General features: G+C 52.4%; 1 protein-coding gene across 1 annotated transcript in view; it reads left to right on the plus strand.

Moving 5' to 3' along the window:
- ADAMTS14 (ADAM metallopeptidase with thrombospondin type 1 motif 14) overlaps positions 1–23,059 on the plus strand; it is a 92,100-nt gene that overhangs the window by 2,881 nt on the left and 66,160 nt on the right.

The following is a 23,059-nucleotide window of genomic DNA, read 5'->3' on the forward strand; positions in this document are numbered from 1 at the left end:
CATGATCTTTTCCCTTCTGTGTGAAGCGGGGATTTATTCATTTGGCGCATACTTCCTGTGTGTGCTCCACGTGCCCAGCACTGTCCGGGTGCTGTGCCTGAGATAGACACAGCCCCTGGCCTCCTGGAGCTGACGTGCTGGTGATGAAAATATGACCTCCCTCGCCAGGCAGCGCGGCCGGTGGTTGGCACCTGCTTGGCACGTGGTCAAGACTGTCGGCACCAGCTGCTATTATTGTTTTTACTTCTCTATTCTTCCTCATGCCCCACCATCTCTAGTCCTGAAGCCAGCCTGCTCGTCTGTGACTCTCTGCTCTGAGTTCCTTTTCTCAGGACCTGCTTCCTCCTCCCAGGCACAGGGAAGCCCCTGCTAGTTGGCTCCATGCTGTAAACCAAACAGCTCTCCTTCTCACACTCAACTCAGGCTGGATCCCATTCCTGTGGCTCCATCCTTGATGTGTCAGGCCCTCGTGAGCCTGTGCGGCAGCCCCAGAGCCTTGATGGCTGCTGTTTCCCGGGTCTCTACTTTGCCAGGGACGAGCCGATGTCCTGGAAAGGACCTGCTTGCCCCTCTGCCTTTCCGCTTGAAAGGGGAGGAGTCAGGAGTGGGTGGTAAGGAGGTGGGGGTGGGGGTCTTTCCTGAGGGGCAGGGCTGGGAGCCCTTTGTACAGTTTTCCCAACTTTAAGAGGTGTCTTCCCACTGAATGCCCCGGCTACCTTGATCTGGACCAGGGTTTCTCCCTCCTTTTTTTCATCATCCATTCCACGAGAAACCTTTTTAGACATTTTTTTCCTAATCACTCTTCAATGAAATTTTAATACCACAGATATACTGGATATCTGTTTATGAATTCTGTGTATAGCTGTGCTTTGTATTTGGAAAGGAGTAATTTTTTTGCCTTCTGAAGAATGAATTTTTGCCCCATTGGGGGCACTAGAGCTCCTCCTCCCCCCATGGAGAAACATGGTCTAGGCAGTGGTTGGTTTTCAGAGCTGGGTTTGCTCTGAAATCACTTGGAATGCAAGGGTTCTGTGGAGGAATGCAGGTTGTAAGGACAGCTGGAGAAGGCTGAGACCTTGTCCTGATGCCAGGGTGAGCCTTGGCTGCTGGCCCGCCCTGGCTCAGCAGCCCCAGGACGCTCCTCAGCAAGAGCCCTTGGTCAGCCTGTGGCTAGCGCTGTGCTGCGGCCACAAGTTCTGGTTGACAATCCCGAGTGATGTGAGCAATCACCCAGAGGTGCGGGGTCCGTGCAGGTGGAGAGACGGCAAGCACCAGTGCTCGCTGGTGGCTTGGCTGAATGACAGGCTGACCTCCTGCAGTCATCAGCCGTGGGTGCTGTAAGCTGTTCAGTGACAAAGCTGCTCTGCTGTTTCTTTGACTATCTCCAGAAACGTCCATGGGAACCTAAAAGCATGAGTGGATGACTATCGTCATTACTAAGGAACTGCCCATCTCTTTTGCACCCTTGAAACTTCCTTGTCATTGAACCAGCTCAGCAGCCCTTGACACGTGGTCACTGCGTGCTGGGTGCTCAGCCAACGTGGCTGACTTTTGGTGGCCTCATCGGCTGTGTGATCTGCGCCTGTCACTCCCCCTCTCTGGGCTTTACTCTTCTCATTCATCCAAAGAGGGGCAGTGCTCACTGCCCCCTGGCTTTGTGTGACCTTTGCAGAAGCTGGGTCGGGCCTTGGAGGCTATCCATGGTTGTGGCTTCTGGAAGCCTGTTCTGTAGTGGAACTGAGGCTCAGGGAGTGGCTCACCTGGTCCCCTAGCCTTTGTTGAGAGGCCAGGGTGGACCTCACGAGCTGAGCCTCAGGCTGGGCCCCTGCTTGTGCCCCCGGCTGTCTCCAGAGGCTGCTCCCTAAGTCTAGCTCCCAGGGGTCTCCCCAGCTAGGTCCCTGACAGGGACCCCAGCCCAGCACAGGGTCCCCCCGGCCCAAGGCAGGGAGTTCCTCACTTCCAGCCCACTCTGGAAAACTGCCTTGTGTCCCGTGAGAGCAAGGGCTATTCGGAGTGACCTAACTGAGCCCCTTTGGACTCAAAGGCCACAGTGCTGCCTTTCTGATGAGATTTAACTCTGTATCTTTACATGGTCTCTGGATCTTAACCCCATCTCCTTCCACATCTCCAATGCTGAAGTCATTTGTTCCAAAAAAAAAAAGGACTTAGCACGGTCCATGGGGAAATGTAAGAAAACGAAAATGACATAAATTTGTTATTTATTACACTGACAATCATGACGCTTTGCCATAGCCTGGGTACAGCACACATACCGTTAATGTGTATCCTTTAGCTTCATCCAAGGTGTAGATGGGGAAACTGAGTCACGGGGAGGAAATGTGAAGCTAATAGAGAGAGCTTCTGTTGGCACAGGACTTTATAGTTTGTAAAGCATTTCAGTTGTGTAAGGTGTGTCCACAGTTATTGCTGTTACCCTACTTTGCAGAGAGTCAGTTCCCTACCCTCAACAACTTGGGCACTAAGCTAGAAGCACCCCCCAAGTTGTTTTAACATTAATTTTTGGTTTTCGGAGTTTCTGTCATCGCTCCATGGTTAACGAATCCGACTAGGAACCACGAGGTTGCGGGTTCGATCCCTGGCCTCACTCAGTGGGTTGAGGATTTGCCATGAGCTGTGGTGTAGGTTGCAGATGTGGCTTGGATCCCACATTGCTGTGGCTGTGGTGTAGGCCGGTAGCTACAGCTCCAAATTGACCCCTAGCCTGGGTACCTCCATATGCCGCAGGAATGGCCCTAGAAAAGACAAAAAGACCAAAAAAAAATAGTTTTTTTTTTGGTTTCCCATAACACAGTGGGCGTGGGTATTTGGTAAATGGGAGTGATTATTATCTTTGTCTTACAGAAGGTAATGTTTGAATTGGGCTTTGAGGGATGAAGAGAAGTTTTCTGGGGCCAGAGGGTGGGGAGGGCATTCTGGGCAGAGGAAAGAGCTTGCCAGTGAGATAGCACCATGCTGGAGAGGGGCCAGGAAGGGTATCCTAGAAGACACACTGGGCAGGTGGGTCTTCTGACCTTGAAGGAAAGGCAGGCTAGGAGAGCAGGCTCAGGGTGGGGATGCATCAGCCTGTTACCTGAAGAGAGTCTGAGCCGGGAGTTGGGAGACATGACTGTGTGTCCTTGAGTAAGCTGCCATCCTTCTCTGGGCCTCATTTGCATCCTGGGTGTATCATGGAGCTGGGAATGGATGAGCTCAGAGCCCCTTTTGTTCTGGCCTTGGTGCTTTGTGACATGGGGCAGGCCTCGCTGGAGGATTTGAAACCAGGCTGCTGTAAATCGTTGACACCTCCCTTCCTGGCCAGGCCTGGGGCCTGCTCCATGCCAGGCTGGTGGGGCTGCAGGTGCAGCGAGGAAAGATGCCAGTCCTGAGCTCGGCCCCCAGGCCAAGCAGACCTTCCAGTTGTAAGATGGTGTGAACAAACCTTCCTCTGTGTGGACAGACTTCCAGCCGTTTGGACTTCAGCTGCTCTGGTGAGAGGCACTATGTCTCAACGGGTGACTCAATGATCCTCATTTCCAGCTGGAACTTGCAGCAGGAGTCAATGACCGTGACCCCTTCCACTTCTCCTGCCATCCCGTAGTCACGGCCCCTGGGATAGACACTGGGCAGCGTCTTTGTGCTGAGATTAAATCATGCCTGAAACTGAGGAAGGGGCCCTTAACTCACTTCCCACCTGCGCTGTTGGAGGGCCTGGTGTATCATAGCGGGGAGAGGGGGTTGGAGAAGGGACCCAGGAATGAAGCTGGGACACCTGCCCTGGATGAGCCTGGAAGGTAATGGGGTCCCAGACATCAAAGCAGACAGCTCCAGTCCTATGTGAGGCAGCAGCGGGAGGACCCGGTTATTTGGTTAGGGCATCAGGGAAAGCTCCTGGAGGAGGTGGTGTTGGCTCAAAACTTCAGACATAATAAACATGAAAGAAAGTGCCGGGCCCTTGGCCAGCAGAGAGAACTACTGAGCCAGGGCAGGCCTGAGAGTGTTAGGGAGGAAAATACAGGGTGTGGGGAGGCCTAGCTGTACCTGCAGAGTGTTCCCTCTGGGTTGGGGGCAGCTTTCAGACGCTGGGGTCCCAACTTGGGAATGTGCCCAGGCAGCGGGGGGCAGTCTGCTCTCTTAGGGAGCTTGGCCAGTCCATGCAGAGGTCCCCCCAGTGCTCCTGTGACCACCCCCCCAACCTCAGGGCATGCAGGCCTGGGTCATCTCAGGACCCCCAGCTGGAGGCCAGGTGCAGAACAGAGCCTCTGCTTGCAATTGTGGCTCTGAATACCCGGGAGTCACATGGAGACATGGGGTGAGGGCCAGTACTTTGTGGGTCCTGGCGGGGTTATGAGTGCAGGAATGGGTCAGCAACGTGAGGCCCCCATACCATCTGGAACCCAGACTGCCAGCCTCCTGGAGGCCACTTGCCCCACTGCTGTCGCTGCCCCTCCACTGGGGTGATGGGGGCTGGGCTGCCTCGTGTTCCCCGCTTTGCCTTCAGTGCCTCTGTGAGTCATGAGCCTGGCACGGAAGCTGCCGCACGTGTAAGATTTGTCACCATCTGGTTCTGTTTTCCACCCTCTGCAGAACGTGCATTTTTAACTGGTTACAGAGTAGACCCCTGGCAGGCGATAAGGGGAGAGGGCAGGGGAGGCAGAGTCCCAGCCCTGCTTCCTACACCCTGCCTGTCATGCAAGTCCCAGAAGCTTCCTGAGGCTCAGTCCTTTTGTCTTTAAAATGGGATTTTAATGCCTGCCAAGTTGGGGAGGGAGAGTATTGGGGATTGACAGTTTACATATGCCAGGCTTTCTTTATGGGCTGATGAAACGTCCTAAATTGATTGTGGTGGTGGTTGCACAACTCTGCAGATACTAAAAACGATAAATTCTACACTTCATTTTTTTATTTGTATTTTTTGTCTTTTTAGGGCCGCACCTGCAACACATGGAGGTTCCCAGGCTAGGGGTCGAATTGGAGCTGTCGCTGCAAAGTGAGGTATGAGCACACCAGCCAGGCTGGGGAGGTGGGGAGGGGCCGCAGAACAGGAGCCACCATAGAGGCTGGAGAGGCAGGCAGAGCAAGGAAGCAGGCTCTGCACCAACTTGGCGCCAGATATCCCCAGCTCCTCCCGGGGTGTGAGGGCTGGCAGCCCCCAGGCCAAGATGCATGGGGACAGGCCTGCTGGTTGGTTGCGTGAGGGCATCTCTGAAACTCCAGGCCTCCCATTCTATATCCCAGGGCGGGCACAGACGGCAAGGCAAGAGCCGGGGATTCTCAAGGAGCTTCAGGGAAAGCCCACTCACTCCCCAGCCCGCAAGGAGCAACCCCAGGGCAAGGACAGACACTGGCACAAAGACATCAGTGAGCCACAGGCAAATCTGCTACAACAGCACTGAGCCAGCATACAACTGGAAAGATTAGCATCTTCCCCCAATACTAATGTGATTCCTGCTTACACACCTCCCATGGCTCCCTATGGCCACAGGGGCAAGTCTAAGCTCCACGGTGAGGCAGAGCTTCTCCAAACATTTTCCTTGCTCCGCTCTCCCATGGAGAGCTGGGAAGACTTTCCATTTCCTGAATCCTGCAAAGACACAGGATTTCTTTCCCTGCAGATGCCCGTAATTCCTACCTTTTGACTTTAAAAGCTCCTATTGATGCTTTAAAACCCAGTCTAAATGTCCCCTCCCCTGGGAAGCCTTTCCTGAGCACCTCTCCTTCTCAGTACCCACCTCCAGGCCACCTACCAAACACTGGGGTTTAGTGTGGTCTGTCTTGTTCCACGCTGTCTACTGTGCGTGTCAGCCTCTCTTAACCCGTGGGTTCTGGAGCACAGGGAGAGAGGGAGAGTTTTACCCCTGCATCCCCAGGACCTGGTCAAGGGCCTGATCAGGGAAGGGGCCCACAGATTGTTAACAGAATGCTCCCTTGGCACCTCTCAGTATGTCCGTCCCCTGGAAGGCATCTAGGGTTACTACGGGCCAGTCGTACGTAATACAGTCCCAGGCACTGAGCAAGCAGGACTTGGCCCATTCTACAGAGAAAGCAGCCCCACAGAGGGGAACCAGAGGCGGCTCGGGTTTCACATCAGAGAGCACTGATAAGCTACCTACTATTGCAGTACAAGGGGTTCCAACCATATTTATGGTATTTCTCACATTTATGGTATTTAATAATAACCTGCAGCCCTCCTTGTTCTTTGTAGCGTGTGTCCCCCATGTCCACTTCCTTATTGCGGGGCTATGGTGTGGGGACTGCAGGCAGGGGCAGCGGTCAGCATGAGGCACCTTCACCCCAGCCAAATCCTGGGTGGCAGGCAGCCCAGGTTTTCCTGGGGAGATAGGCAGTGGGGGGAAGTGAGTGACTGATCAGTTATCCACAGCTGTGAAACAGACCAGCCTAAAACTGCTGAGCTTAAAATAACATTTTCTTTCTCCAGGTCTGTAGGTTGTCTGGGGGCTTCCTCTGCTGGTTGCTCCCTGGAGAGGGGGCGAGACTGGAAGGTCCAGGCTGGCCTCATTCACATGTCCAGTGTTGGTGCTGGCTATGGGTTGGGTGGCCTCAGTTCTCCTCTCTCTGGCCTCACCTCCTCCAGGAGGCAAGACCAGCTTCTTTCACTGCCGTCTCAGGGTAGCATACCAAGAGGGTGAAGGCCAAAGCTGCAAGACCTCTACAAGTTTAGTCTTGGACGTTGCATGATGTTGCTTCTATGCATTCTCTTGGTTGGAGGGAGCCGCAGGCCAGACTGGGTGTTCCAAGAGTGGGGAATGGACTCTCGAGGAGAAGGGTGACAAAGTCTTACTTCAAAGAGTCATGTGGGCAGGGGCGGGAGGAATTATTTTAGCCATCTTTGCAGTCATTCTCTCATACTGACCCTGGGCAAGTGACTTGACCTCTCTGAGACTCAGCTTCTTCTTTTTTTTTCTTTTTTAATTAATGATCAGTCTCTGATTTGTTTTAGTCATGTTTCCAATATTTATCAACTCTGCCTTAATCAGCATACTTTACTTTTTTAAAAAGTATAATTGATTTACCGTGTTGTGCCAATTTCTGCTATACAGCAAAGTACTCAGTTATACATACATGCACATATGTAGATAGATGTAGATATACAGATATACGTTCTTTTTTATATTCTTTCCTATCATTGTCCATCCCAGGAGATTGGATATAGTTCCCTGTGCTAAGTAGGACCTTGTTGTTTATCCATTCTAAATGAAATAATTTGCATCTACTAACCCCATACTCCCAGTCCATCCCTTTTCCTCCCCTCTCTCCCTTGGCAACCACAAGTCTGTTCTCTAGACTCTATCTACAAAACAGAGTCTGTTTCTGTTTTGTAGATAGGTTTATTTGTGTCATATTTTAGATTCCACATATAAGTGGTATCATATGATATTTGTCTTTCTCTTACCTACTTCACTTAGTATGAGTGTCTCTAGTTGCATCCATGGCTGAATAGTATTCCATTGTGTATGTGTACTACATCTTCTGTATCCATTCATCTGTCAATGGATATTTAGGTTGTTTCCATGTCTTGGTTATTGTGAATAGTGTTGCTGTGGACATAGGAGTGTGTGTATTTCCTTGAATTATGGTTTTGTCCCGATATATGCTTAGGAGTGGCATTGCTGGATCATATAGTAATTCTATATCTAGTTTTCTGAAGAACCTCCATACTGTTTTCCATAATGTTGTATCAAATTACATTCCCACTAACCATGTAGGAGGGTTCCCTTTTCTCCACAACCTCTCCAGCATTTGTTATTTGTAGACTTATTAATGATGGCCATCCTGCCCAGTGTGAGGTGTACCTCATTGTAGTTTTTATTTTCCTTTCTCTAATAATTAGTGATATTGAGTATCTTTTTTATGTGCCTACTTGTCATCTGTATGTCATCTTTGGAGAAATGTCTGTTTAAATCTTCTGCCCATTTGCCGTTGGTTATTTTTTCCTGTGTCTGTGAAGTAGGCATCCATACTGTAGTTCTTTTTTTTTTTAAAGGCTGCACCCATGGCAAATGGAAGTTCCCAGGCTGCCAGCCTATGCCACAGCCACAGCAATACTGGATCTGAGTGGCATCTGTGATCTCTGTCATAGCTTGTGGCAACACTGGATCCTTAGCCTACTGAGGGAGGCCAGGATGGAACTGCATTCTCATGGACACTATGTCAGGTTCTTAACCTGCTGAGCCACAGCAGGAACCCCCTTACCACAGTTTGTTAATTAGAAATCAGGCATTTAAAAGTGCTGCTATGGTGCCCAGAACAGTAAATGGTAGCATTTGCTGTTATTATTATTATTTATCTTTTGGCATAAATATAGAAACTCAGGCAAGATCCACAGTGGGTTCGTTTCCAGACCCCTGGACACCCATTCTGGTGCTCTTGCTTTCCGGAAGGCCCCATCCCATTGGGGCCTCTGTCTGAGTGTCCCAGGGTCAAGGTCCTGGCTGGTTTTCCAGTCCTCAAGGCAGTCTGATCTTGCAGTCTCACCTCCCTAGTTTCCTCATGGCTGTGCCTTACTGTCTGCCCTGGGTTAATAACTTATTTATGATATGGAATAGAAGCCAGACATCACCTCACTGCCGCTCCTTCCGAGCAGAGCTGGCCTCCCTTTCCAGTGGGGGCTGGTCTGGGGGCTGGTTTTATTTTTCTCCCCTGGCATCTTCAGGCTGGCTGGAGGGAGGGTGGCCTCTGGGCCGCTCTGTGGGCTGGTGAGTGTGGTGGGGGCTGTGCTTGCCTTCCATCTGCCTCCCAGCCTCACTGTGGTCCAGGCCCAGGGGTGGCTTTTGCTGAGGACCTGGGGAATTTCCGCTGTCCCTGGACCCTGCAGTGGAAAGTTCCCAAACCATCTTGCCAGGCCCGGCCTTCTGTTTTCAGCCTGCAGCCCTTGCCCTGCCTTCACAGCCTTAGAAATCACATGAACAACAATAAGAACAAGAACAACAGCAGCAATATTTGCAGGCTCCTTCATCCTCTGGCAGCTCTGGGAGCTGCCGGCCAGCAAAATACCCTTCATGGCTTGAACGCCTCCGGCAATGGTCTGAGTATGGGCAGCTGTCACTGGAAGAGGCTTTGGGGACTTCTCAGTCCCCTCCTTTCTTTCTAGACAAGGGAGCTGAGGCTCAGGGAAAGGAAGAGACTCGCCCAGGGTCACACAGTAGGTGACTGTCAGGGCCAAGGGAGTCCAGGCCCCCCGACTCCCAGCCCAGTGCTCCCCCTGTGATCCCGTGCAGCCTCTCCTGAGTTGGTAAACAGGAATCGTTCCTCGAGGTCATAAAGCATATAACAGCCAGGGCCTCCGTGGCCATGGCAACGGCTTCAGAGCACAAATGCTGAAGGGATTGATTGGTCCAACGGCTGCCCCGGGACTGGCGTCCTGGGCGGCCTTGGGCTTGGGGCCCACGTGGAGGTGTTTCCAAGGCTCCCACTGTGAGGGTGGGCGGCTCGACTTCTGCGTGTTGTTGTGCTGAGACTGGGAACCAGTGAAGAACAAAACAAATGCCAACCTCCCAGTTAGTGGGATTTGAGGCCCAAATGGAACCTTCTGGTGTGGCTCAGCTCTAAGTCACCATCGCCACTGTTTTATCCATTTTCAAAATTGGGAGGGCTGCGGGCCGCTGTTATGCACACCCTGTTTGTCATGGGACATTAAAACCCCGCAGCCTCCTCTTCTTCTGCGTTCCCTGAGTCGGCTAAGGGGCAGGGGGGCAGAGGGGGGTGGCAACAGAACAGGCCCTTTGAGAGAAATGCCTGAAGATGGGAGTCTTTGCCAGGACACCACTGGTCTGAATATAAAGCCAGTTCCCAAGAGGTTGCTTGAAGCCCTTTGTCGGTTTTTTGCTGCTAAGCCCGCCAAGCATTTATCCCTTTGATCTGTCCGGAAAACACCTGTCCCCCCACCAGGCCACTCCCACCCCCCCAGCAGAGGTTCCTTTCCTCCCCTTGAAGCTGGCAGGAGCCCCGCTCTGAATTAGCTCCTGCCGCCCAAAGAGGTCTTGCGCTCCGCAGGCTGCTGGCCTGGGTGCACCGGATGCTTGCTATTTTGTCACCTCGTAATTCACAGGCCTGAAGCTGTCCCTTGAGCCACTGCCGCATCTTGTGGGCAAGGGCTTTCGTTGAGGGTGGCAGGCCCGAGGGAGTGCATTTTGGAGACTTGGCCCCAAGGATGTTTGCTGAGGGTGGTTTTGTTCTGGAGTCTGCCCTATGTTGTGGATCAGTCCTCGTCCACCTGCAGCTCATGTCTGGAAGAGAGACAGATCAGGTGGGGATAGAGCGCCACAGGGAGCCACTGGGCATGTGGAGAAGGGGTGACAATAGGGTGACATTTGAGCTAGGCCAGAGGGCATCCTGCCGAGACAGAGAGGCGCGGAGACCCCCATGGACAGGTGTGGCTCCAGGTACAGAACAGGCCCCATGTAGCTGCGGTGGAGGGATTTTTGTTGCTAATAATCCCGAAAGGGAGACACACAGGGCTTGACAAGAATAACAGGTGGCGGGTGGTCAGGGGGTGGTGGTAGTGGCCTCCCTCCTTACCTCTCTGCTTCCCTCTTTCCTGCCTCTCTTCACCAACAGCGGCCAGAGCAGCCTTGCTCGAGCCAAGGCTTCCTGTGATTGTCCTCCGGGGAAGCCAAGCAGGCCCTGGGCAGTCATCTTCCTCCTCGGGGGCTGCCGTGACTCCCCTGTCCTCCCTCCACAGCCCCCCCCATCCCTCCTGCCTGTCCTCCACCCCAGACACTGTACAGGCCTGCCCCTCATCTCTCTCAGGCTTGTGCACCAGTGTCACCTTCTTGTTGACACCTTCCCTGACTCCTTAGCTAAAACTTTGACCTCCAGTTCTCGCCTTGCTTCATTTTTCTCCATCTGGTATGCCATAGTCTTCTGTATGGATCACCTGTCTTACTCCTCGGGGGGAGGTTGGCTCCAGATGAGGAGGGATTTCTGGCTGCATCCCCTGCACCCAGACCAGGGTCTGCTAGTAATTATCTGATGAATGAATGAACTGCTGAGTAGTATACAGACTGACGTTTAGGACAGGTCAATCGCAGGGATGGATGTGGACATGTAGAGTGAGTGGGGAGCCTGGTGAGTGGCTGGGATGTGGGCATTTGAGCCACTAGTAACGGACAGGGGTTAGCAAGACAAGTGTTAGTGAAATGTCATTCTAATAAATCCTGAAAACATGCTAATGGAGCTGGGCCTCAGACAGGATCAAGGACAGTAATGTGCCTCATTTGATGGTGCTTTCCAGATAACATGTCTTGTCCATTTGTCCCCATTAGGCAGAGGAAGGCCGTGATGCCTGGAGGGGTCGGTGTTGTCAGGAGCCCCTGGGGTTAGACATGGGCTGGCACAGGAGTTTAGGCATCTAGGTCCACTCATCTTTCCATTCTCCCGTGCTGACCTGCCGTCTTCTTCTTCTTCTTCTTTTTTGCTTTTTAGGGCCACACCTGCAAGATATGGAAGTTCCCAGGCTAGGAGTCAAATTGGAGCTCCAGCTGCTGGCCTACGCCACAGCCACAGCAATGCCAGATTTGAGCTGCACATGCAACCTATGCCGCGGTTTGCCTCAACGCCAGATCCTTAACCCACTGAGTGAGGCCAGGGATTGACCCATGTCCTCATGGATACTAGCTGGGTTCTTAACCCGCTGAAGCCACAGCAGGAACTCCCTGAACTGCCTTCTGTGGGGCCCTCTGGGGCAGGCTGATGTAAAGGTGGATCAGACGGGAGGCCTGGCTGGGACAAGTGACCTGCTGGGGGCCAGTCCTCAGCTGTAGGTAAGACTGGCTTCCCCTTTTGCCTGGAGCTAACCCCTACCCTCTCGCTTCTGACCTGCAGGCCCTTGATGGGATCTGCTCCCCAGCTCAAGGCCTGGCAGCCACACTGCCTCCTGGCTTTTGAGGGCTGCTTCCTGTCTCCTTGTCTTGAAGCCTCCACTGTTGCCAGGACTGTGGGCCAAGCAGGGGGCCAGGCTGAACTCCCGGCCCAAACTTGGTGGGCTGTGGTGGTGATAGAGGGGAAGCCTTAGAGCCACGTCGCTCCTGGGCAGGGGGAATGGAAAATGGTGATGGCTGTCAGCCTGGCAAAGTCTGCCCTTGACTCGGCTGGGCTCTGGGGTGGGGGTTTGCAGCAGTAAGGGAGTCTCTGAGCACCTGCAATGTGAGGCCCTGCCCTGCCTGCCCCGCCCCTGGGCCAGGACCCCTGCCCCTGGGGGAGGGGGAAGGGGTGTCACTGAAAGCAAGCAACCTTCCTTTAAGAACATCTGCCAAGCTGGAAGAAGAATTGCAAGAAGATCTAAGCAACTCTGTTCTCCACTGGGCCAGAGGACAGAATCAGTCACCACTTTCATCACTGTCACATCATCACAGAGGTACCATTACTAATTGTCCTCACTTGGCACTGTGGGCTCCCCACTGGGAGGGCTGTGACATCACTGACTGGCTGCCCAGTAGATCACAGCCTCCCTCCCCTCCTCCTGGACCCACCCAGCTCAGGGGAATTTTGGGGAATTACTGTTCACGCACTGGCACCTTGAGGTGGGGAGTGGTGGTGTTGGTTAGGTTCTAAGACAGCACCTAAGGCACAAACCACACTTGGTCCAGGTGATCCTTGGTCATACTGAGCCCCCGAAGGGATGCTCACGGTGTGAGAAATGTGCAGTAACCTGGCTGTCTGGACTCCCTTTCCCCGTCCCCCCTCAGTCAGGGTGGGCACTCCTTGTCCTCCCACCCCCTCTGTGAATTTCTTGCCCATTTCCTGCATTTGGATGAACTAACCCTGGGGCACACCCCATATGGCTCCCTCTCTCTTTGGGAAGCATAGGTGATCACTTAAACATCCTATTTAGTACCCTGCCACCATCTGGAAGATTCCAGAGTTGAGACCAGGGATTTCCCAGCCCTGGCTGCACATTAGAATCACCTGGGCAACTTCGAGACCCTGCTGATGCTCACCCTGCCCTCCTCCCCAAGTGCCTCCACCCCCGATGTTATTCATTAGCTTAGGGTGTGTGTGGGGGGGGGCAGTCTTTGTACAAATTCCCCATGTGATTCTAATGGGCATCTGGGGTAAGACCCATGACTAGCCTCCTGGAGAGGTCCACTTTGTGTTTGATGGGAAAGTGAGGGGACCAGGAGAGCCAAGTAGAAGGAAGGAAAGGAAAAGGCCACCTGCCTGTTATGGCCTGGGCCTCAGGAGGGGGCATTTCCCCTTTGTGGCGTCATTCATTCCTCCAGTAACCCTTTGGTTTCAGACGTGGAAACGAAGGCTTGGAGAGCATCCCCCGGCTGGGAGGGCCTAGGGCTTGGATGGTGTTTCACTCCCAGATGTAGCCTCTGCATCACTTTGCAGGGAGGTTGGACAACTGGAGAGTTCTGTGGGGTTTGTTTTCTTTTCTTAAACTAGGTATGTATGTATGTATGTATTGGCTGCACCGTTGGCATATGGAAGTTCCTGGGCCAGGATTGAGTCCAAACTGCATCTGCGACCTATGCCACAGCTAGGGCAATGCTGGATCCTTAACCAGCTGCACCTCAGTGGGAACTCCTAAACTTTGTTTTTAAATAATTGTTACATAGTTTTTACTTGCTCATTGTAGCAGGCAGACATTGGCTGCAGAATCCACTTTCCCTTTCAGATAGGGGAATCACAAAAGTTAGGGCGTCCCCATTGTGGCACAGCGGAAATGAATCCAACTAGTTTCCCTAAGGCTACGGGTTCGATCCCTGGCCTTGCTCAGTGGGTCCAGGATTCCGCATTGCTGTGAGCTGTGGTGTAGGTTGCAGACGCGGCTTGGATCTGGCATTGCTGTGGTGTAGGCCAGTAGCTGCAGCTCCAATTTGATCCCCTAGCCTGAGAACTTCCATATGCCACAGGTGCGGGCCTAAAAAAAAAGATAAAAGTTAAAAAACACTAAAGAGAAGAAAATTGCCTACACTTTTGCACCCAGGTGATGCATTTCCACCAACCTTTTATCTGTCTGTTTCCTTCTCACCATTACAATTACTGAGAACCAGACTCTTCTTCTTGGTAGGTTCCCCTTAAGGATGCTCAACCACTGGTATTTTTTTTCTCAGAGATTTCTTCCTGTGTAACGATAGGGGATCTGAGCACATCCAAACCAGGCTGCAGTGGAGCCACGAGTTAGGGACGAACCATCCCATGGTTTCAGCATGTTGCTTCCGGTCCTGAACCTGTGGATTCCTTTCATGAGCCACTGGGACCCCCAGGACACTTTGAATGATGGTTGTGGTAATCATGGCAGCAAAGACGAACACAGATGGTCCATGCTAACAGCTCAGACTCTAGGAACTCTGTGTATGTTTCTCAGCGCAACCCATCAGGTCAGTACTCTTAAAATGCAGAAGCACAGGCATGTTAGGTAACTCGCCCAAGATGACATGGTTTGAGAGTGGCAGGACTCAGGGATTCTGCCTCTAGGGTCTGTGCATTTACCCAGCACCCCCGCCACGTTGCTTCTCTCCTGAGGGGAGCCCTTGCTGCAGATGGACTGGGCCCAGCAAGATCTCAGTAACCTTTTACCCAGCACCTCCCAGGGTGTGGGGCCTGCAGAGGTCACGACCCTGGGAAGTAGGCCGAGTGAGGGAGTGGGTCATCAGATAACTGCCTCCAGCTGGCAGAGGCTCTCTACTCCCTGGTCTTCCCCCCCCCCCCGCCCCCGAGCCTCAGGCTGTTCTGGGAGTTGTGATGCTCCCTGTGTGTGGGGGGGATGTGTGTGTGTGTGTTACCCTTTGAGGACAAGCCTGGCCGTTCTCAGCTCCATCTTCCGAGGCTCCTTCCTCCCGCCTGTCCCCAAAGATGCAGCTCGGCATGAATCAGCTTTCAGACTCGTCTTGGCTTGGGCCCAGGCCCTGGCAGCCCCGCCTCCAGCAGCGCTCCTGTGGCTTGTGGCTTCCACATCAGGTTTGAATTAAGTGGAATCTCAGCGTCCACAGGCTTTCATCCCGGCCGTGCTGACTCACGCTTCTGTGGTAGCCGGCAGCCTGTGGGCCTCGGGCATGTGTGTTTCTGCCTGTGTGTGCGAGACTCTGTGTGTGGGTCAGCCCTTTGTGTGTTATCTGGGTGCCTGTGTGTCTCTTGTTTCCGTGCATGTGTCACCTCTGTGCCTGTTTCTTACCTCCCTGTATGTGTGTCATCTTTTTAAGAGCTTTATTGAGAGACAATTCATATACCGTGCAAGTCACCCATTTAAAGTGTACAATTAGGAGTTTCTGTTGTGGCTCATGGGGTTAAGAACCCAACTAGTATCCATGAGGATACAGGTTCGATCCCTGACCTCACTTAGGGGTTAAGGATCTGGCATTGCTGTGGCTGTGCTATAGGCCGGCAGCTGCAGCTCTAATTTGACCCCTAGCCTGGGAACTTCCATATGCTGCAGGTGTGGCCCTAAAAAACAAAAAACAAAAAGAGTATCCAGTTCAATGGATTTTTATGATCTGCAGAGTTGTGTGATTATCGCCATGTTCAATTTTATAACATTTTCACTATCTCAAAAAGGAGTTCTTGCTGTGGCACAGCAGGTTAAGGATCTGGCGTTGTCTCTGCAGTAGCAGGGGTTCTCTCCCTGGCCTGGCACAGTGGGCTAAGGATCCTGTGTTGCCCCACCTGTGTTGCTCCTGACCCGGGAACTGCCATATACAGTCAAAAAAGTAAAAGCAAACAAACAAAGCAGCAGCTCTGTGTCCTTTAGCTATTGTGTCCATTCCCCCATCCATGACTCCAGCCCCTGGCAACCGCTAATCTATTTTCTATCTCTAGAGATTCCCCTATTCTAGATTTTCGTATGACTAGAATCATGTAACATGTGGGCTTTTGTGACTGTCTTTACTTAGCATAATGTTTTCAAGATACATCTATGTTGTCAGTTTTTTTCAGAGTTTCATTCTTTTTTTAATGGCTGAATAACATCCCATTATACAGATACTCCATGTTTTGTTTATCTGTTCATCTGCTGATGGGCGTTTGGGTTGTCTCCATGTGGCTACTGGGAGTCAGACTGCAGTGAACATTTGTGTAAAGGTTTTTGTGTTGACATTTGTTTTCCTTTCTCTTGAGTATATACCAGCAAATGTAATTGCTGGGTCACAGGGAAACTGTTTAATATTTTGTGGAACTGCCGGATGGTTTTCCAAAGTGGCTGGATCATTTTACATTCCCACCAGCCGTGCATGAGGGTTCTAGTTTCTCCACATCCTTGTCAACACTTGTTAGTATCTGACTTTTCGACTCTAGCCATCCTCATGGGTGTGAGGGGTATCACATTGTGGGTTTGATTTGCATTTCCCTAATGACTAATGATGTTGGGCATCCTTTCATGTGTGTATTGGCCATTTGTATATCTTCCTTGGAGAAATGTTTACTCAGATCCTTTCCCTGTTTTTAAGTTGGGTTGTCTTTTTGTGGTTGAGCAGTAAGAGTTCTTTATATATACTGGATACAAGTCACCCATCAGGAGAGCAGAGGCTGGTCATATATATATATATTTTTTTTTTCTCATCTTTTTTTGCCTTTTCTAGGGCTACTCCTGAAGCGTATGGAGGTTCCTGGGCCAGGGGTCTAATCGGAGCTGTAGCCATCAGCCTACACCAGAGCTTCAGCAATGCGGGATCCGAGCCATGTCTGCAACCTACACCACAGCTCACGGTGATGCTGGATCCTCAACCCACTGAGCAAGGCCAGGGATCGAACCTGCAACCTCATGGTTCCTAGTCAGATTCGTTAGCCACTGCACTGCGAAGGGAACTCCTCACATCTTTTTTACATCCCCAGCCCCAACATCAAGCCGGGCATATACGAGATGGTTCATAAAGACATAAGGACATATTGAGGGAAGAAAAGATGGTCCTAGGGTATAGGGAGTGTGTGGAGTGGGGCTGGCCCCCCTCACATTTGTGAATCAGAGACAGTGGCTCGGGATGATCCCTTGGAGGGGCTGGAGGTTATGCTGGGTGCATCTTTCAGTTGAACTGACTTGGGGAGATGGGAGAGCTTGGAAAAACCAAATCTGTCGGCCCACTGCTCTACTCGATTTTTGGCTTAAGCAACTGGGAAAAAATGTGTCATTGGCTGAGACGAGGAGGGTTATCTGCAATACATGGTTTTTAAAGCCATGAGATCAGGGGCAGTCTCCAGGGAGCATGTGTGTGGCTGGAGGAGCTGAATGAGATCAGGACAAAGAAGTGCCTCCTGGCTCTGGCCACATGAGATCACGGGTGACCGTGATGAGAGCAGTTTCCAGGAAATGGTTCTAGAAGCCCCTGTGGGGTGGATAGAGGAGAGGCACAAGCCATGGAGGTGCAGGCAGTGAGTGTGGACAGCTCTTTCCATTGTGGAGGGATTAGCTGGCCGGGGCCGGGAGGGCCTTTCACAGATGGGGGATCCTCAGATGCACTATGAGAATGGTCCAGGACCGGGGTGGTGCTGGTGCCGGTAGAAAGAGGGATGCTCGTTGCAGGAGTTAAGTCTGGAGGAGGTGAGAGGAAGGTGGTCTTGAGCACAGGGTACAGCTGTGGGAGTTCATATGGTGGCAGGGAGAGCCTGCCTGTTGGTGTCTGTTTTCTCCTTGAAAACAGGAGAGGGTAGGGGTGGGGACAGTGTTAGACATCTAAGCCCCTGGGAAAACCGGGTCACAGATGTAACAGGGCAGTGCTGCAGAATCCCCCGCCAGTGTCGTGCTCACGTGAGAGCTGTGACCATGGACCTCACGTGAGACCAGTGGGCACCGTGTGTGTTTTCTCCATCGGTGGCAGACATGGAGTGGGAGGCTGCTGGGGTTGAACCAGGGCAGAAACTTCTCAGGGACAGTGGGATGGAGGGAAAGGCAGGAGAGAGTTAAAGGATTATTGTGCATCTGGATCAAGAAGTCCAAAGTGGTGAGAAGGGAGGTGAGGCCTTGGAGGAGAGATTGACCATGATAGAATCGTGGGCTCACATGTCGGGGGGCTGGATGTTTAGCAGCAGCTGGAGCTAGCGGGCTCGAGTCAGGTGAGCAGATGGTGATAGGAGAGAAGGAGATGCCTGCAGTCGAGGTTTTCTGAGGTACTTGTAGCAGGGATGCGGTCTCGGGAGGGGGCGTGCGTGGGAGTGGCTGGGAACGGAAGCAGGTGGCGGGGTCGGGGTGAACCTGGTGGAAATTGTTTCTGATGCTCATGCCACTCCCAGGCCTATGCCATTGGCCCAGCCTCCACTTGCTGGGTTTTCTTTTGTTTCCTCCAGTGGAACAGTTTCAAGCTGAATTTGCTGGAAGCCTAGAACCTGAGACAGCACAACTGGCAGTAAAAACCCTCATAATGGAATTTCTAGAACAAGTTTCGGCCCCAGAATGCACTCTCCTTGGGAGGTGGTGGGATGGATGGATGGTCTGCTCTACTTTTCTGTCTGGGGTGGTCCCACCTTGGCCCACCTTGGATGAAGAAGGAAGGAGAGACCTGGTCTACACCTCAGCTGGCTCCACTGGAGCCTTCCTCTTGAGATGGGTGCTCCTTCTGGGCATTTGACAAAGGTCGGCCAATCTGAGGGCTCAGCAAGGGGGCTCAGAATGCCCCTTTCCCAGAGGGCCTGCAGTTGTCCTCTCAGAGCTAAGCCACCTGCCCTGCCTGGACCCTGGCTGGGTCCTTGCGTATTGTCTCTGTACCTGACTCAGCACAGATGGACCACTGCCCTTGCCCAAGTCTGGACTTCTGTGCCATCCAAGGACATGTTCCAGTCCTTGGGGGTCTCTTCCTGTACCAAGCCTGCAGATCTGTTTGTTGGCTCGTTGGACCCTCGCTGCCTCCCAGTTTACATGCAAGTACCTGCAGTTTTAGAATAAACATGTTTATATGTACACATGCACATATACATACTAATTTCAAAATAATATGGCTTCAATTACCTGCTAAATATGTGGAACTTCATCCTGATGATAGACAGCTGCTAGTGACCAACTGAACTCCTCAGCTCTGACCCATGGCAGGATACAGGTGACTTCTACGCCAGTACCCACCTACCCGGTCATCACCTGGTCTCCTTCAGGTGCCCTGGAATTACACTCTGGACTTGGAAGTTTCTCCTGAGGGGAAGCTGGACTGGAAAACAGTGAGCATGGCCTGGAGGCCTCTGGAGGAAGATTCAGCAAAAGATGTCACTTTTGCAACCAAAACAATGTCACAGCCACATTGGAAAATTCAGACAGCCCCCCACCTCCATCAGCCACACACCTTCCAGGAAAGGGTCTTTAGAAGCAGCGGAATTAAAGAGTCTAGAGCAGGGCCAAGGGGGCCAGGCTTGCCTATAGGAGGGCCTCCATTTGGAGAAATTGCCTGAGACCCTGTATAGTATACGGCTCAACTGGATATAATCAGGATTGTTTGTTGTTTTTATCGCATGACGAATCTTTCTAGTGTATATTTCCTACTTATTTACTGTTTCCAGAAGATTAAGTTTGGGCGAAAACAGATATGGCTGACATATATTTTCCATTCTAGCAGAACTTCGTTTTTCCTGCTTTCTTGATTTCTTACAGAAATTTGATTTTTAGTGCTTTAAAATTAGCCACCACTTTTTAGAAACGTAAACATCTCGTAAATTGAGAGACGAGTGTAATTTGGCGAGGAGGCGGAGAGCCAGAAGGTTCCCGTTGCCAGTCTGTCTGCCCTGAGCGGTGCCTGGTTTCCTGGCCAGGGCAGCGCTGGATGGGAGCATGGGCCAGACCTCTCCTGGTGCAGGCAGGGAAACCGAGGGCTGCGTCCTGATCTGGTGCCTGGGCCTGCCTTCCCACCTCTGAGGAGGGCCTCAGAGGCCACGAGGGAGCCCAGACCTGGACCACAACTGCCTGTCAAGGCCCTGGCATGATGCCCAAAGTGGATGAAGATGATCACTTGGGGGGGGGTTCTGCCCTGATCCCGGGGTCAGGGATGGGGGGATGGTGAGATCCATCCAAAGACATTTGACATTTGTTTCTCAGGTTGCTATGGATGGGGCTCAGCTTTTTGCCCTAAACAGTTAACTGGGATGGGGAAGTAGGGGTTCTTTTAACTCTTCCCTGGGGAGATGCCTTAGGCTTCCAGTCTGGCCCAGGAAAGCTGAGGGTGTGACAAGGATGGTGTAGGAATCCTTTCAGGCTGGGGGCAGGGTCACCTGGGCAGTGGGAGGGGTCTGCTCCTCTTAGGGCCTCGTGCTGAAGTTTCTCCCCATCCTCACAGCAGAGATGGCTGGTGGCCTGGCTTCCATGGAAGCGTCTTGCCCAGAGGTGGGAAGTGAACATTCTGCTTGCTCTTCAAATTCAGACCAGACCAGAGGCCCAAGGATTTGCAGCAGGGACTGTGAGAGCGTTTCCTTGCTCCACATAGGCCCCCTAGGCCAGGAGCAGGGCCCACGGAGGGCCTGAGGTGGTATAGCCTGGTGGTTTAACCCCAACACAGAACTGGAATCTTATTCTAGTGCTGTGGCTTACTTGCTGGCTGACTTTGGACAGGTTACTTAACCATTCTGAACCTCTGTTTGCGCCTCTCTAAGATGGGTCTAACATCAGTGTCTACCTCATGGGGTTGTAAAGATAAAGTAAGATAAGTAAATGTAAGTGGCAGATACTGTTGTTATTATTTTGCTTTTTAGGGCTGCACCCACAGAATATGGAGGTTCCTAGGCTAGAGGTCTGATTGAAGTTACAGCTGCCAGCCTATGCCAGAGCCACAGCAATCCCGGATCTGAGCCACATCTGTGACCTACACCATAGCTTGCAACAACACCAGATCGATCCTTAACCCACTGAGTGAGGCCAGGGATCGAACAAGCATTCTCATGGATACTAGTTGGATTCGTTTCCGCTGTGCCATGACGGGAACTCTGCAGATACTGTTATTAATATCAGTGATAGTAAGACTCTTCCTAGAGGGCAGTGTGTAGGGAAGTGTGTTTCAGCTCAGTAAAGCATTAGCAGTGGCCCTACACAGAATAGGGAGCTCTCTGTCACTAGAGGCATCCAATCAAATGTCAGAGGGCCCCTAGCTGGGGATGTTATCAGAGAATTGAAGCCTCAGACGGGGGCAGCATAACAATCTTGAAAGGGAGGGGGGAGCTGGAAAGCAGTGCCGCCCAGTCTGTGCTGTGTGCATCCTTCTGGAATCTGCATCCCTCATCTGAGGCTCTGAGGTCTGGCAGCTACAGTGCCTCAGTGGGCGATGAGGCAGAGAATGCCAGATTTTGAGGAATCCTCCTTGTTCCAGAATGGGGAGGCCGTGGTGAAGTGGCCTAGTGTGTGGGTGTAGTTGAATGGAGCACCCTCCCCAGCTCCCCACTGGCTGGCCTGGAGAAGTCTTCTCTGACGGGCTGCTTCCAGAGCTGTGATGGGCAGAGACAGTGTGGCCACAGCCCTCAGTGAGCCCGGGTGTGCATGAGTTCAGTCTGGATGAAGTGCGGGTTGTCTGATTTGCGCCATGAGGGTCTTTTGCTTTGCTTGGTCCAGGGTAGCTGCACCGGGGTGGGAAGAGCACCTTTGGGTATCAGACGGGGGTATCAAAGGTGGGGTGGGATGGATGGGTGTGGGGCTTGGCGGAGAATCTCATGAGCCCCTGTGGCAGCCAAGCTGCAGTAGCTTTGGGGGGAATGCCCTGGGTGTTCCCATCCGTCAGCCCTGTATACCTGGAAGCAGGGCTTCCTTGGGGTGGGGGAGGGGCCTTGAGTTGGCATCACTCACACAGAGGCCCCTTGAGTTGGCATCACTCATGCAGGTTTGGCTTAGCCTCTGCCTATGAGCCTGAATGCCTCCCCAGCCCCACGCTGCCCTCCCGCTTCCACACCTGTGTCCAGGTCCCCTGCCCCTTGTGCCCTTTCCAGCTCAGGTGAGTGTCTTTTGCCACCCCAACTGTTTCTCCTTCCTTCTGATGCAGGGATAACCCTTCCACTGGCCATGGGGTCTAGTGGGCACTGCCAGCCTCAGGGTGACGTGTGACTCAGAATGGACTGACCGCCGTCTCCCATGGGCTGTTCCCCACTGACCTGTGGGAGGAAAGTCTCCTTGCCTCTGACGTCAGGGCAGAGATGTGCCTGCAAGAACATAGCCTTGTCTGGAGAATGAAGCTGATGCAGACGGGGCATGAGGCCCCTCACTGCCAGGGCTGCACCTGCTATGTCTTGTCAGAAGGCCAACGTACTCTCCTTGGGTCCCAGAGGGTTCAAGTTGAATTTCTGCCCTTTGCAACCAAGAGCCTGATGGAAACCTGTCCGTCAAGTACACCTGCCAAGGACAGCAATTTGGCCACCCTCTGCTTCTCAATGGGCCTCTCCCTCTAGAGACTGAGCTGCTTACAGCCAAAGGCTGGGTCTAATTTATCTGTCTCTCCCTGCACTGGGAGCATGGCAGGTGCAAAAGGGAACGTGCTTTAAATGAAAGAATGTGTGCTAATAGAGTTTGACGTTGACATTTCATAGGCAGTCTAGAGCTTTCGCAGGCAATTAGATATCATGATAAAATGGTTACCTTGGGAAGCCCCAAACTTATTCCAGTAATGCCTCTATGTCTCCCCTAGGACACTTTTTTTTTGGCCTCCTGATGGGCGCAGATGCTCGCTGTCTCAGTGTTGATCCAAAATGGTGTTTGCAGTTTGATGAACAGACGTAGCTGGAAGGGACGGGAAGAAGGGGGCCCCCGCTGGGAGGCTGGGTGGTGTGTGTGGAGGAAGCCTTGGAGGGGTTCCCTAAGGAGCAATCGCAAAACGGGCTGGGGTGGGAAAACCGGAGGAATTTAGCTATGCAGAGTAGTGGCTGTTTTCAAAAGAGGTAGCTCCTATTCAAGTAGGAAGATCCACTAGATTTATCAGAGTGGTTCCTGCATCCCCTGCTTTGTGTTCACAGCTATATTCCCAGTGTCTGGCCCAGTAGTGGTAGGTAGCAGGCACTCCATCGGTCTTTGCCAAATGAGTGAAGGAATTCAACAAGTATATATTTATGAAGCATTGCCTACTATTTTCCAGGCCCGTGGTGGGTGTCCCTTACGGCTTATAGAGCTGACGCGAGCGTGGGGCCCCGGTGGGGTGGGGGCCCGCGCAGCGATGGGGAT

The sequence above is a fragment of the Sus scrofa genome, chromosome 14 (assembly GCF_000003025.6).
Source record: "Sus scrofa isolate TJ Tabasco breed Duroc chromosome 14, Sscrofa11.1, whole genome shotgun sequence".
In the NCBI taxonomy this organism is placed as follows: Eukaryota; Metazoa; Chordata; class Mammalia; order Artiodactyla; family Suidae; genus Sus; species Sus scrofa.